The sequence below is a fragment of the Chinchilla lanigera genome, unplaced genomic scaffold, assembly GCF_000276665.1.
Source record: "Chinchilla lanigera isolate Chin_1 unplaced genomic scaffold, ChiLan1.0 scaffold00021, whole genome shotgun sequence".
In the NCBI taxonomy this organism is placed as follows: Eukaryota; Metazoa; Chordata; class Mammalia; order Rodentia; family Chinchillidae; genus Chinchilla; species Chinchilla lanigera.
Genome location: NW_004955422.1, coordinates 22,210,667 through 22,225,897, shown reverse-complemented (window position 1 = coordinate 22,225,897; position 15,231 = coordinate 22,210,667). Strand labels below are relative to the sequence as shown.

General features: G+C 35.4%; 1 protein-coding gene across 4 annotated transcripts in view; it reads left to right on the top strand.

Moving 5' to 3' along the window:
• Nucleotides 1-15,231, top strand: part of Fancc (Fanconi anemia, complementation group C) — a 214,654-nt gene that overhangs the window by 20,581 nt on the left and 178,842 nt on the right. Inside the window, exons 1-2 of one of the 4 annotated variants that reach the window (XM_013514338.1) lie at nucleotides 13,864-13,902; nucleotides 14,991-15,075. The exons of the other annotated variants lie outside the window; for them this stretch is intronic. The gene's annotated coding sequence lies outside the window, so the exon portion shown is untranslated. Of the gene's footprint in view, nucleotides 1-13,863; nucleotides 13,903-14,990; nucleotides 15,076-15,231 lie in introns of those variants that run through there. 4 annotated transcript variants of the gene reach the window in all.

Here is a 15,231-nt window from a genome sequence, read left to right as displayed (position 1 = left end):
AAAAAAAAAAAAAAAAAAAAAAGAATTGTTGAAACAATCCTTTGAGGTAAGTATTATGCCATTCTTGAAGAAGAGTGAAATTGGCATCTAGAAATTTAACTTCGGGCCACAGAACTACTGAATGGCAATTTTCTGCAAAACTTATATTTTCTTCTACTGTATCACAGCTGAACTTGGCCAGTGGTCCTTTCTTTCCACTATGTGCTCTCCCAAAGCCATGTTCTACCAAAAAAAGGATTATTTATAAGCTCAATACAAATATTAAATTTAAGGTGAAAACTCTGACCTGGAAAGGGATCTTTTTCAAAAATTTTAAATGATTGTTATTATTTTAATTTTAATTAAAATGTACAACCAAAAGTGAAAATTACTCATAACACCAATAATTTATTTTGGAATAATTTAAAGACTTCCTGAACTTACACAAATAGATATTTTTACCAAAAAAAATTATTATACATATTTGTCAGCAGCTTCCTTATTTGACTTAGAATTTATGATGGAGATCTTTCCAGGTCAGCCAGAAACATTCATTATATACTAACTATTCTGTTACTTTAAAAATATGTGTGTTGTATTTTAATGGTTATTGTTATACCCACTTTAACCACCATCTAACGTTTTAGCCTCTAGGTCTATTTTTTCTTTGTGTGGTCTTACTAAGAAATAATTGCATGAGAGGAACAAAGTCTTAAATTTGGTGGCACTCAGTACCAAATAATTCCAGATGTGTGCTTTCCCTACATATAGAAAGTGCCTACTCTGCTGCTGTATTTGTTCTCATCCTTCCTTGTCTTTAGTACTCTCCCATTTCATTTAATTTTAACCTCAATACCAGCCTTGTTCTATGCAGTTCTTGGCCTGCTGCCCTAATATCTTTGCCACTGGCTCTCCCTGCAGCCCCCATCATTGACATGTCTCTTGGCAAGGACTGAAAATGATGGTGGTCTTTGTATCCTGACTCGGAGCACCCCAAGTCAGCAGTAATACTTGCTGTAACAAACACCAGAGTGGGATAACCACATATCCTTGCACTGGGATTTTAGTTGTCAGTTGTCCTTTATGCTGTGGTTTAGGGATCAATTTGAAGAGATTGAATTTATTTCCTACAGCTTCTTTTTCTTGGTTATCATCTAACAGTATTCCCTTATTATTATGTGTTTTATTCCTTTTTATTATTCTTGGCATAAGGTTTTCCTTTTAGTCATTTTACTTTGATCATTCTTTCTCATTTTTGCTTCCTTATTTCTATTTTTTAGGCTTCTTCCATTTTCTTAATCAAACATCAGATTTTCCTTCTTCTTTAATCTCATCATCTAGTTTTTCAGTGGATAGGGATGGAAGGGCAAAGCAAGGAAGGTGGTGTTGGTGGAGTAAATATGCCACTTGCTGATTGTTTAGTATATTGAAGAACCTCCTTTCTTTACTCCTGTGTTTGGGAGACCATGAAGCTGGCTGGTTACTAAAATATGCTTTTTGTATAAATCCTTACTAAGAGTGGACTGAAAAGGTGCCACTTCTCAGAAGTTTAAGACATACTGTGGGAAAAACCAGCCCTTGAAGAAGCTGCAAGCAAAATAAGATAGCAGAAGTTAGCCAACATGACAGTAAGATAGTGTGATACAGTGACACATTGTGATCAGATGACAGATGATGAGGGACAGTCTTTCAGAATGAGAGGAGTTTTGAACTTAAAGAGATGAATTTTGTTTGTGACTCTGATGCTAACTTATTTGAAGAAAGGTTAACTGACAGAGCTTATTCTGAGCTCAGAAAGCAAGGTTTTATTCTCAGAAGGCAGTTATATGTGAACATCAGTTTCAGTTTTTAATTGGTCAGCTTTTTGCTAAGACATGGTTTGAGTGTGGATCTTTGTACTGAGACATGGTTTGAGTGTGGATATTTGTTACATATAATGTTATATCTAGCAATAGAATCACTGTTAATGAAATACTCTATTTGTGGTACACAGATGAATCACATAGAATTTCTTAAAATAATGTGCTCATCTTTGGGGAAATCCTACTTGAAACTGGTAAAAAAAATCTCAATTCTACTACTTTTTATTACAAATTATAGGGGTTTTGTTATTGTTCAATTAGAAGTTTAGTAGATTTTAGAAAGTAGATACTAATTGACCTCAGTTCTGCACATTTTTTGTTGCTTTGTAAGACTACCCATACAGTTCAAATAAAGTTAAAAGCAGGGTAAATGGTATGTGCCTATAAGTCAAGCTAAAACTGTATTTTTTGTCTGTCAACACTTGAATAAAAAAAAAATGGTTTCAGAACATGATTGCAATTTAGAATTTTACTCAAAACCACATACACCATAGTATTTTAAAATCTGGAACTAAAAAGTAGACTCACATTTATAGCATTTGAAAGTACATCTGATGTTAGTGTATGTCTCGCTGCCCTGATACAGCTTTTGGGTTGCATTAGCGGTCTGAGAATGATTCTTGTATTTCAGGAACGTATGTTGCTTGGCTGCACAGATGGGATCTGCTTTAAATCTAGTAAATAAAAGAAAACTAGAACAACAGTGATTTTACTAGTTCATTTTAACTGATTTTTATTTATTTTTGGATGAATGTAGTCTTTGTGAAGGTGGCAGAGTAAGCCTGGAAATTACAGCCAAGAACAGAATGGGTGGGTACTCCTCCTGTTACCTACCACAGGTCTGCTGATTTTTGTCAGCTGAGCCAGTGCCAGCTCTCCGTGGGTATAAGACTTTGATTCCTTAACTATTGTCATGTTTGCCAACCCACTCCCTTTGTTTCTTTAATTAAATGTCCACAGGCCAACCGAACTCTCCATACTTCTCACATCCCGGTTGTCGTTGGCCTGCCCCTATAGTATATTTCCCTGGATTATCTCATCCATTCCATAGCTTTAATTACCTTCTCTCTGTTAGTGGTTTCCATGGCTGTCTTTAGCTCAGATCTGTCTCCTAACTTTCAAACTCATATAACCCGCTCCTTATTGACTTCCTCATTTGGATGCCTGAAGTATTGTGTTCTCACCATGTCTTAAACTGTCCTATTTCTAACCAAATATGCTCCTACTCCTGTGTTGCCTCATTTAGTATACAGTAGCACTATGCGCCTGTTTCCTGAGTCAGAAACCTGAATATCATCCTTAACTGCTTTTCGTTTCTCTCACCTTTTCTCTTTTTTTTCCTTGACTGGCTCAGCTCAGCTCAGTTCAGCCCCGGCCCACCCCACTGCTCCCCTTACCTTCTCTCTCATTTTCTCTTCCTTCCTTCCTTCCTTCCTTCCTTCCTTCCTTCCTTCCTTCCTTCTTTCCTTCTTTTCTTCCTTTCTTCTCTTCCTTCCTTCTTCCTTCCTTCTTCCTTCCTTCCCTCACACTCGCCCACCCGCCTTCCTTCCTTCCTTTCCTTCCGCTCACCCTACTGTGTTAAATTCCACACATGCTCCTTGACTTACAATAGGGCTATGTCCCTACAAACACATTGCAAATTGAAAATACCATAAGTTGAAAATACATTTAATACACCTAACCAAACATAGCTTACCCACACTGTACACTGTAAAGTATGGGTAGTTGCCCTTCTTACAACTGTGGCTCTCTGCCCTGCCTAATATCTTGAGATAGGATTGTATTGAATATTGCCACCAGGGAAAAGACCAGAATTGAAAATACTCCTCTAATGCATGAGTACCACCTTTGTTCCATTCTACAGTAACAAAAATTCTGATTTGAACCATTCTAAATTGAGGACTATCTGTACTTCTTTTTAGTTTTCAGTCTGTGAGAGAAGGCCCTGACTCCTGTAAGATGGTCTTTCATCTTATATAATATGGTCTTCTCATCATTCTTTCTAGTTCATTTGCAACACTGTTTCTGTGTGATCCTTCTAAAACACACTAACCCACACTAACCCCTGTACAGAAACTTTTATGAAACTTCAGTAGCTTCCCATTACTCTTAGAATAACATACAGAGTCCATTCTCTGTCTTTAACACCCTTTCAGATTCATCTTTTGCTTGCCTGGGAAGGGTCTGAACCTGGTCAAGTTTACTTCTACATCCTGAAGTAGCCTGCCCGGCCCATATTTGTGATGTGTTGTTTTCTTCTGAGAAGCAGTGAATTTTATTATAGCCTGTTACCCATTAGTAAACTACATATCTATAGACCCAAAAGATACATTTTACATATTGTAAAAGGGGAGAGAAGATGTAATTGTTGGGAGATTATTTCCAGCAATCTCTGTGTAGAAGTTATGCTTGATATTATTTTAATTTTTTTCTTACAAACTGGAGAGAACCTGTCTACTGAGTCTGACTCAAGTAATAGAAATGGTTAGATGTTACCACAGCCTGTCATTTCTCATTAGAGAAGGTAATAAGAGTCAACATCTGTTCCATTTGAAGCAGTTGTCTAGACAGGCCAGCAGACATCTGTCTCCCCTTAAGAGAGTAGAGTTCCTCAAGTGTCTTGAGGAAAGGTAGAGCAGGGTGGGGAGGAGGAAGATCTGTCCCTGGTAGAAGGAGAAAAGTGAAGAGATCAAAATATAAAAACACCAGCAGATCAGTCTTTTGGCCTTTATTTCTAGATGAACTAAAATGTTTATCTTCATTTTTACAAAACAAAATTGTGGGCCTTCCCTGGAGAAGGAAGTCATCCCTGATTTTGACATGGTTCTGAAATGATTGCTTTGTGTCCTTATTAGTCCACACTTCATCTGCCAGCAGGCCCTTTTGCCTCAGTCTTGTACATGCAGTTCCTTCTTCCCAGAATTCTCCACCACTGTTCACTTGATGAACCCCCTATATGGTTCAGGTCTCAGTTTTAGGTCTCCTCTGGACACCTTCCCCAGTCTGGGGTACATCTGCGTAGGTCCCCATAGTATACTTCCTAACACTTTCCACTGAACGGTTTGTATGTTAAGCTCAGTGAGTAGGCTGATGTTACTCTTTGAAGTGAAAGGATTTTTATAGATTTTGTTGTTTTGTTTTTAAAGAGGATTGAGTAAAGTCATGAGACATTTCTCCTGAAACCACGAAAGCTATGAGTTACTTTTGAGCCTCAGCATAGTTTTGGAATATTTTAGACATAACATACTATATTCTGTGGATAAAAGCTCACCTCCCAACCCTGTTGTGAATATTTTGAAAGTGAATAGCAGTATTTGTGTTTGATGTTCTCTATTTTGGTGTGTACTCCAGTTGTAAAGCCAGCCCAGTCTTGTCCTAACACATAACCTGTGCTTTATTGGCTAATTTAATACACCCTACCCGAATTTTCTTTGTTTTCTATATTCACATCCAAATTCCTATGCTTGAAATACCATAATCCATGAGAGATACGTAATTTCCTAACTTACACTTTGCTAAAACCCTGTTGGAAAATACAAATGAATAACACTTGGATAAGAAAAAAAATAATGCCTAACGAAAATATATAGATTTAATGGAATCAAAGGAGCAACAAAAATTATGTCTGTTTTTAATTTTGAGTTTTTTCCACTGATTTTACGAAAGACATCATCTAAAGACATCACATTTTGTTGATTGTTTCCTTTGCTGTACAGAAACTTTGTAGTTTGATGTAGTCCCATTTGTTTATATTTGTTATTGTTGCCTGTGCTTTGGTGTCATATCACAAATATCACTAACAAAAGCAGTATCAAGGAACTTTTTAACCTGTTTTCTTCTAGGAGTTTTGGGGCTTCAGGTGTTATGTTTAAATGTTTAATCCACTTTGAGTTGATTTTTCTGACACTATAAAATAAAGGTCCACTTTTTTGGGGGGTTACAGATACCAGTTTTCACAGCATCATTGTCTTAGTTACTTTTTTCTTGTTACTGAGACAAAATACCTGACACTCAAAGTTAAAGGAGGAAAGGTTTATTTAGCTCACAGTTTGTAGAGGTTTCAGTCCATAATCTGCTGGCTCCAAGGCAGAGTGGTGTGACAGAGGGGCAACAGTTCATGGGGGAGGGACAGCAAAAGCAACAAGAGCAAAAGGGAGCGACAAGCCTCTTTTCCTCCCTTATATTGTATGCAGGATACTGGCCCTAAAGTGGGTGTAGTGCTCACACCCTCAGTCCCAGCTAGACAATGAGCCAATCACAAACTCTAGATTCAGCCACCTCTGAAAAGCCCCTCCTGCCACATAAGGCTTTGGGGGACATCCAGACACAAACCATGACACCTGTTATGTATTCTTGACGTCCTTATTGAAGGTTAATTGACCATATATACATGGGTTATTTCTGGGCTGTCTGTTCTGTTCCACTGATCTATATGGTTGTGTTTAGCTAGTGCCAGCTATTTTGGTTACTATAGTTTTGCAGTATATTTTTAAATCAGATAGTGTTATACCTTTAGCTTTGTTCTTTTTGCTTAAGATTGCTTTGATTATTTGGGGTCTTCTGTAGTTATGTATGAATTTTAGGAATTATTTTCTATTTTTGTGAGAAATGTCAGTGGAATGTTCTTTTTTTTTGTACCAGGAATTGAACTGATGACCTCATGCTTCCAGGCAGGCACTGTGTCTCTGAGCTGTATCCCCAACCCCTGTCAGTGGAATTTTGATGAGGGATTATATTGAATCTGTAGATTTCTTTGTGTAGTACTGATGTTTTTTGTTTGTTTGTTTGTTTGTTTCCGGTACTGGGAATCGAACTCACAACCTTGCGCTTGCCAGGCAGGCCCTGTGCTACTGAGCTAAATCCCCAGCCCCAGTACTGATATTTTTTAAAGCCATAATTTATTTTAAAATTTTAATTTTATTGGTACATTTTAGATATCCATAATGATAATATTCATCATAGGGAATTTGTACCTGTACATGATATATCGTGCTGCTTTTTTTTCCCATTCCCCTCCCCTCCCTTCAACCCTTTTCCTGTCCTAGTACTGACAGTTTAACAGTATTTTTTAAATTCATGAAGACTGGATATCTTCTTTATTTGTGTTTTAAATTTATCATCAATATTTTATTTTTCAGTGTAGAGTTTTTTTATCTTCTTGGTTAAACGTATCTTTGTAGCTATTGTAGATAAGATTTTTAAAAAAATTTTAATAGGTCGTTGTTAGCTTATATTACAGATTTTTCCATGTTGATTTTGTGTCCTGCAACTTTACTGAATTGATTTATCTACCAGTGTACCTACCAATTTTTTTTGTGGAGTCTTTAGGGGTTTTGTATAAAATGATATCATCTATAAACAGAGACAGTTTCATCCTTTCTGATTTGTATGCCTTTATTTGCTTGTTGCTCTTGTCAGGACTCCCAGTAATGTATTGAATAGAAGTGGCAAGAGTGGGCATTGCTGTCTTGTTCCTGTTCTTAGACGAATAGCTTTCAACTTAGTATGATGTTAGCTGTGGCCTTTTATGTAGTCTTTATTGTGTTGAAGTACATTCCATTGAGAGTTTTGAATATGAAATGTTGAATTTCATTAAATTAATTTTTTTACATTCATTGAGATTATTGTAGGAGTTTGGTTTTTCCTTCTAAATGTGTGACTCACATTTATGAGTTTGCATATGTTGAATCATCCTTGCATAAGAAGGGTAAATCCCACTTTATCAGGGTATATGACCCTTTCTTTTCATGGGTATTAAATTCCTTTTACTATTATTATATTCCTTTTATTAATGATTTTTGCATCTAAGTTGGCCTGCAATTTTTTAAAAGTGTTCTTGTCTGGTTGTCTTATTAGGGCAGTGCTCACCTTTCTAAAATGATTTTGGAAATATCCTGTCCTTTTCAGTTTTGTGGAAGACTTTGAGGAGGATTGGTGTTAATTTCTTTTTAAATATTTGGCAAAATTGTCCAGTGAAGACTTCTGGTCCTGGATTTTTCTTTTCTGCAGAGCTTTTGATTACTATTTCAGTTTCCTTAAATTTATAATTGGTCTATTGAAATTTTCTTTTTTGTGTGTGTATGATTCTTATGTATAGGTTGTTTGATTCTACAAATTTATTCTTCTAGGTTATTTAATTACTTAGTAGATTAATTGGTCATAGTTTCTTATGATCCTCTTTTATTTCTGCAGCATCAGTTGTAATAGTCCCTTTTTTACAATTTTGAGTATTTTTTTAAGTCTAGGTATGGGTTTGCCAATTTTATTTTTAAAAACAATGCAGTTTGTTAATCTTTTCTGTTCTTTTAAACTCTGTTTTCTTTATTTTTGCTCTGATTGTTTTTTTTTTTTTTTGTTTTTCTCCGGTACCAGGAACCGAACTCATGACCTTGCGCTTGCCAGGCAGGCGCTTTTGCCGCTGAGCTAAATCCCCAGCCCCTCTGATTGTTATTATTTTCTTCCTTGTGCCAACTTTGGGGTTTGTGTGTTGTTCTTTTTCTAGTTCCTTGAGGTTTTCTTGGTTTCTTAGTTTTTTTTCATTTTTTTAGAGATAGGCATTTTTCACTATAAATTTCAATCTTAGAATTGTTTTTGCTGCTTCCTATATGTTTTGGTATATAGCATGTCTATTTTTGTTTTTTAAAGACATTTTTATCGTCTGTTTGAATTATTCTTTGTCCTGTTGGTTGTGCAGGATTTTCCAATTTTCCACCATTAATGATTTCTAATTTTATAACATGTGGTCAGGAGAGACGTGATGTGATTTCAACTTTATTAAGACATGTTTTGTGATATAACCTATGATCTATCCAAGAGGTTGTTCCACTGAAAAGAAGGTGTATTTTGCTACTATTGGGTGGAATGTTCTGTGTACGTCTGTTAGGTCCATTTGGTTTGTAGTGTCGTGCAAGTTAACTGTTTCCTTACTGACTTTCTGTCTGAATGGTTTATCTAGTGTTGAAAATAGAATATTAAGGCCCCCAAACAATGTTGTATTGCTGTCTATTCCTTCACTTGTGTTAGTATTTGTTTTATATTTAGATGCTCCAGTGTTGGTGTGTGTACCCTTTCTCTCGGTATTTATAAAATTTATGTATATCTGTGTATAAAAATTTACATTTATTTTATCCTTTTGATGAATTGACCCAAATGTTATTGTATAAGTACTGTCTTTGTCTCTCATGATGGTTTTTGACTTAAAGTTTATTTTGTCTGATAAAATCGAAGTCTATTTTCTTTGGTTACTATTTGCATGGTATACCTTTTCTGTTCTTTCATTTTCTGCTTATGTGTGTCCTCAGAGTTAAAGCAAATCTCTTGTAGGTAGCAGATAATTGGATCTTGACTTTTTATCCATTCAGTCCTATATCTTTTGATTAGAGAATTTAATCCATTTATATTTAATTATTGATCAGTAAAGACAATAGTGGCATTTTGTTGTTTTCCTTCATATTTTTTTTTTTGTGTGTGTGTGTTTTTGAGACAGGGTTTCACTATGCAATTCAAGCTGACCTTGAACTCACTTTGTAGCCCAGGTTGGCCTCAAACTCATAGTGATCCTCCTGCCTCAAACTCCTGAGTGCTGGGATCACAGGTGTGTGCCAACACGCCTGGCAGTTTTATACATTTTTGTTTCTTCCTCTTGTACTGTCATCCTCATGGTTTGATTTTTTTCTAATAGTAGTATGTTTTGATTCTTTTTTCTTTTGTGTTTCTTCTACAAATTTTCACTTTTCAGATCCCATGAAACTACATAAAACAGTTTTAATTGTCTGTTTTAAGGTGATAATAGCTTAATTGTACCCTTTTAAAAAATTGTATCTTTAGGCAGGCGTGGTGGCTCATGCCTATAATCCCAGCACTGGGGAGGCTATGGCAGGAGGATCATTGCGAGTTCAAGACCAGCCTGGGCTACATAGTGAGCTCAAGGCCAGCCTCAACTGCATAGCGAGACCTTGTCTCAAAAAGACAAAATATAAATAAATAAATAAAATAATTTAAAAATTGTATCTTTTTTAAATTGTATATAAGAACTGGTTTTTATTTCTCCACCATTTTATTATTGATATCATGCTTTGTATCTTTTTGTAATATATACCCATTAACAAATCATTGTGGCTACAGATTTTTTAATTCTTTTACCTTCTAACTTCTCTATAAGTGATATACACATCACCATTACACTATTAATGTATTGTGAATTTTACTATATCTTACCTTTACCCCAGGTATTTTTATACTTTGATATATGTTACCGGTAAATGTCCTTTCATTTTAACTTGATAAACTCCCTTCAGTGTTTCTTGTAGTGATGACTCCCTTAGTCTTGGTTTGTCTGGGAAAGTCTCTTTCTCCTTTAATTCTGAAAGTCAGCTTTACCAGGTATAATACTTATAGTCAGTAGGCTTTATTTCCCTTTCAACACATTGACTGTATTATTCCACTTTCCTGACCTGCAAAGTTTCTGCTGAGAAAAATGTGGGGCTTTTATGGGGATTCCCTTTTATCTGAATCAGTTTTCTTGTGTTGCTTTTACAATTCTTTGTTTTTGACTTTTGACAATTTGATTATAGTGTGTCTTCGTGAAAACCTTGTAATGTTTAACCTTTTTTGGTTTGTTTGGGCTTCATGAATCTGGTTGTTTATTTCCCTCATATTTAGGAAGTAATCTGTCATTATTTCTTTGAATAAACATTTTTGTCTGTTCTCAGGGTCTTCTACATTTGTGATTTCCACAGTGTGTACATTGGTTTGGTTGATGGTGTCCTATAAGTCCCATAGGTTTTCTTCACTCTTTTCTACACCTTTTTCATTTTTTTCTTTTAACTGTATGATTTGAGTTCACTGATTCTTTACTCAGTTGAGTTGGTTGTTGAATTTTCAGTTCAGATTTTGTGCCCTTCAGCTCTAGAGTTTCTTTTTGATCCTTTTTTATGGTGTAGTCTTTTTTGTTAAATTTCTTATTTTGTTCATATACTGTTTTCCTAATTTCATTTAGTTGACTATGTTCTCTTACAGCTCATTGTGCTTCTTTAAGATGATTATTTTGAATTGTTTATTGGCAACTTTATAGATCTCCATTTCATTTGAGTCAATCACTGGAGTTTTTTTTTTTCCTGGTGGTATCATGTTTCCTTGATTCTTCATGTGACATGAGGTAAACTTTATGCTAGGAATGCACTCACTTCATTTCTCTTACTCAGTTTTGGGGGCGTGTCAGGATTGTATGCCTTCTGTAATTATGCAAAGCCATACTTAGTGCTGAGAGACTCCTAAAGGAAGTGCCCTGAAGTGTTCCAGGTTTTGTGCGTTCTCCCAGGCCAGCAGGGTCAAGCCACCTGCTGAGACTTATACTTTGTGCTGAGATCTGTGTGCTGTCTGTGGGGGCTCATCTGTACTGTACGCAGGGTGTGTGGGGAACTACTCACAGGAGAGAATACATTGACTGGTTGTGTGTGTCTTCTGTGGAGTTCATGGGTAGGCCCCTTGAACACACAAGCTAGGATTAGTAGGATCCACGGCCAGCTATTGTGATCTGTGTGCTGGATGTAAAACCCCATCCATTCTTTCTAGTCGTAGCTGGCTTTAAATGATTCAGCCATGCTGAAGCCCTGTGTTTTGAGTGAGGCAAAACAGTAGTTGGCCTTCTGGGCAGAATTCTACAAGTCTAGGAAAGCTGGGCTCAGGTCTTTTTTCACTACCTGTGTTATTTCCTCATATTTACTAGTGGTCACCATGAGGTCAGAAAGACCTTGCCAAAAGTTTACAAGCTGATCTTTGATACATTCATCTTGAGTAGGGCCATAAACCTTGAGTGGTAATGTGATGCATTACTATTAATCATTTAGTATCATCTCGTGCCTGTGAGTTCACTAAATATTCTTATGTTGTAATGATGTGATGTACTCCCAAGTTGATTATAATGACATAATTTTTTATGACTAGGTTCTTAAAATTGACATAACATAAAATTCACATTTTAACATGTAGAATTCAATAGCATTTAATGTATTTACATGATTGTGTAACCATCATCACTAATTTCAGAACATTTTCCTTACCTCTGAAAGAGACCCGGTACCCATTTGAGCAATCACTCTCCATTCCCCTCCTATTGTGCCTTGCCTTGACGATCACTAATCTGGTTCTGTTAGTGGAGTTAGGAGCACCAACTTCTTTTCCAGTGTCCGTACCATTTTACATTGTTATTAGCAGTGTATGAAGATTCCAGTTTCTCCACAACAGGCCAACACTTGTATTTTCTATTATGTCACTAGTTTCACAAATGCTTTGACTGGTATAACAAGTAAGATCTGGAAAAGTCATTTAAATATTTTGGTTAATTGTGCTCCATTATGGATTTTAGTGACAAAAGGGCATAGAAACATGTACAGTTTTTTAGAGTAATTTTAAATTTTTTTTCTAATTTCTTAGGATGGGTATCTAACTCATTTAAAATTTTTTATTGTGATAAAAATATATGCAACATAAAACTTACTATTTTAGCCACTTTTTAGTATATAGTTCATTGGTATTAAGAAAGCACATTATTGTGTAACAATCACCACCATTCATCTCCAGAATTTTTCATCTTCCCCAACTCTATTCCCATTTAATAATCTCTCCTGACAGCCACCATTTTACTTTTTGTCTCAGATAGGTGGAACTGTACAGTATTTTTCCTTTGTATGTGGCTTGTGTCAAATACCGAAATTATAGCATGTGTCAGAATTTTATATGTAAAGGATGGATAATATTTTGTTGCATGTATGTATCATACTGTATATATCCATTCATCCACTGGTGGATGTTTGAGTTGCTTCTACTTTCTGAGTGTTGTGAATAATGCTGCTGTCAATATGAAAATATGTGTTCCAGTTACACTGCTTTCAGTTCTTTTGGACACATGTCCAGAAGTGGAATTCCTGGATCATGTGGAGTTCATTTTTTTAAGTTTTTTTTTGAGAAACTGCCGTGCTGTTTTCCACAATGGCTGTACCATTTTACATTTCTAACAGCAAAAATTTTAATTTCTGTACTCCTTTACCAAAATTTATTATGTTTCTGGAGCTCCCCCAATTTTTAAAAAAATGATAGGCACCCATTAATCATTCCTTGTGCTTCATGGTTATTTGCATATCTTCTTGGAGTAATGTCTATTTAAAAGTCCTTTGTCCATTTTTAGTGGGGCTGTTGTTGAGTAGGAGAGCTGTATATATTCTGGATATTAACTTTTTAGCAGGTATATGGTTTCTAGAAACTTCCTACCATTCTGAGTTACCTTTCACTTTTTCCTAGGACGTGTATCATTTGATACACCATAATGATTAAAAAATTTTTATAGTACCTTGGTTACTTTTCTCATTGCCAAGACAAAATACCCAAGCACCCATAAGTTAAGGGAGGAAAGGTTTACTTAGTTCAGTTTGTAGAAGTTTCAGTTTATAGTTGGCTGGTTCCAAGGCAAGGTGGCATGGTGAGGGACATCGAAGAGGACAAAAAGTTAATGGTGCGCAGAAAGCAGGAAGGTGCAAAGCAGTGAAGTAGGGAGGAAGCAAGCATGCAGTGAACCTCTTTCTGTCTTGTATCCTGTCAACGCTACCCATCTTTAGGGCAGATAGCACTCACACCCAGGGTAGGACAGCCTTAATCCTAGCATCATGAATCAGTCCCAGCATCACATCCTTGATTCCAGCATCACACATCCTAGATCCAGCCACCTCCAAAATACCCCACTTATGACTATATGAAGCTTTTGGGGGGACATCTAACTACAAGCAATAACAGTGTTCAATTTATATATATATTTTTTGTTACTTACATTTTTGGTTCATGGCTAAGAGATCATTTCCAAGTGTAATACCATGTTCACACCTATTCTAAGAGTTTTACAGTTTTAGCTCTTACTGTATATTAAGGCCTCTGATTTATTTTTAATTATTTTTTGAGACAGGATCTTGCTATGTAGTTCATACTGGCCTTGAACTCACTATGTAGCCCAGGCTGTCCTCGAACCCACAGTGATCCCTCTGCCTCAACCTCCCAAGTGGTGGAATTACAGGTATGTGCCACCACACCTAGCTCTTAATTTTGTAATGTAAAGTTTAAATTCATTAATTTTTAAGCCTTTAAAAACATATGTGTTTACAGATATAAAAGGTCTAATTGCATCCCATTTGTTTTGACTGTAGAACTGGTCTATTTCTTTTTGCAGTTTTGTTAACTTGTGCTTTATGTTGTATAAAACAGTATTGTTTAGTGTATATAAATTTAAGATTAATATATTTTCTGGTAAATTGAATTTTGTAATTATGAAGTGACCCTTACTTGAAATGATTTTTGTGGTAAAGCCTATCTTGTTTAATGGAAATAACTGTACCAATTTTCTTTTTGTTAATGTTTGTGTGGTGAAGAGTTTCCATAGCCTTTCTTTATCCTTAAGTTTTAGTTGTAGCTCTGGTAAACATTTTATCTTTAGATGTTAAAGTCCAGTTAGATCATTTTTAAAAAACTAAACCATGTAGTCTGCTTATAGTTAACATGACTGAAGATATATTTATATTTAAATTTGCCTTTTATTTGGTGGTATGCTTGTGTAAGCTCCTTGGGTAGCTGAGGCAGGAAGATCACAAGTTCAAGGGCAACTTGGACAATTTGGCAAGACTGTCTCCAGAAAAAAAAAAGGCTGAGGATTTAGCTCAGTGATAGAGCCAGATCTCTACTACAGCCAACAAACAGTGAAACTTGCCTTTTATTTTCTCCTTTTTTTTAAGCTTCACCTAGTCTATGTTCTTTTTTCTTTTTCTTACATTATTTTTGACTTATTTTCTTTCTCACATTGTTTTTGACTGATAGTTTTTTTAAAAAATAATTACATAGTTTGTACTAGTTCCAAAACTATATAATCTGTGTCTAGGTTTTTGCTTGTTTTTTCTTTGTTTTGTTTTGATCTTTTTTTTTTTATAATAGTTATCCTAGAAATTGCAATATACATGTTTAATTTATAAAAGTCTGAAATTACTTCCCTCCCTCTTTTGGACAGTGCAAGGACTTTAAAACTATTTAACTCCTTTCCAGTTTATATGTTTTTGCTGTAGTGAGCTTTTAAATATTTATACACATAATTGCTTTGTTCTTTGGTCTTCCTAGAATAATTTTCCTTCTACTTGAAGAACATACTTACGAATTTTCTTTGCTGGTTTACTATTGAACTGTACCACTTTTCATCTGCCCGGTAATTTTTTTATTATATCTTCCTTCTCAAAAATATTTTTGCTGAGTGCAGAATTCTGAGTTAATAATGTTGATTATCAGTTCACTGTCTGGTATTTAGAAGTCTGTTCCCATTCTTAGTAGTGTCTCTTTTTTCTTTCCCTTTCTTTCTTTCTTT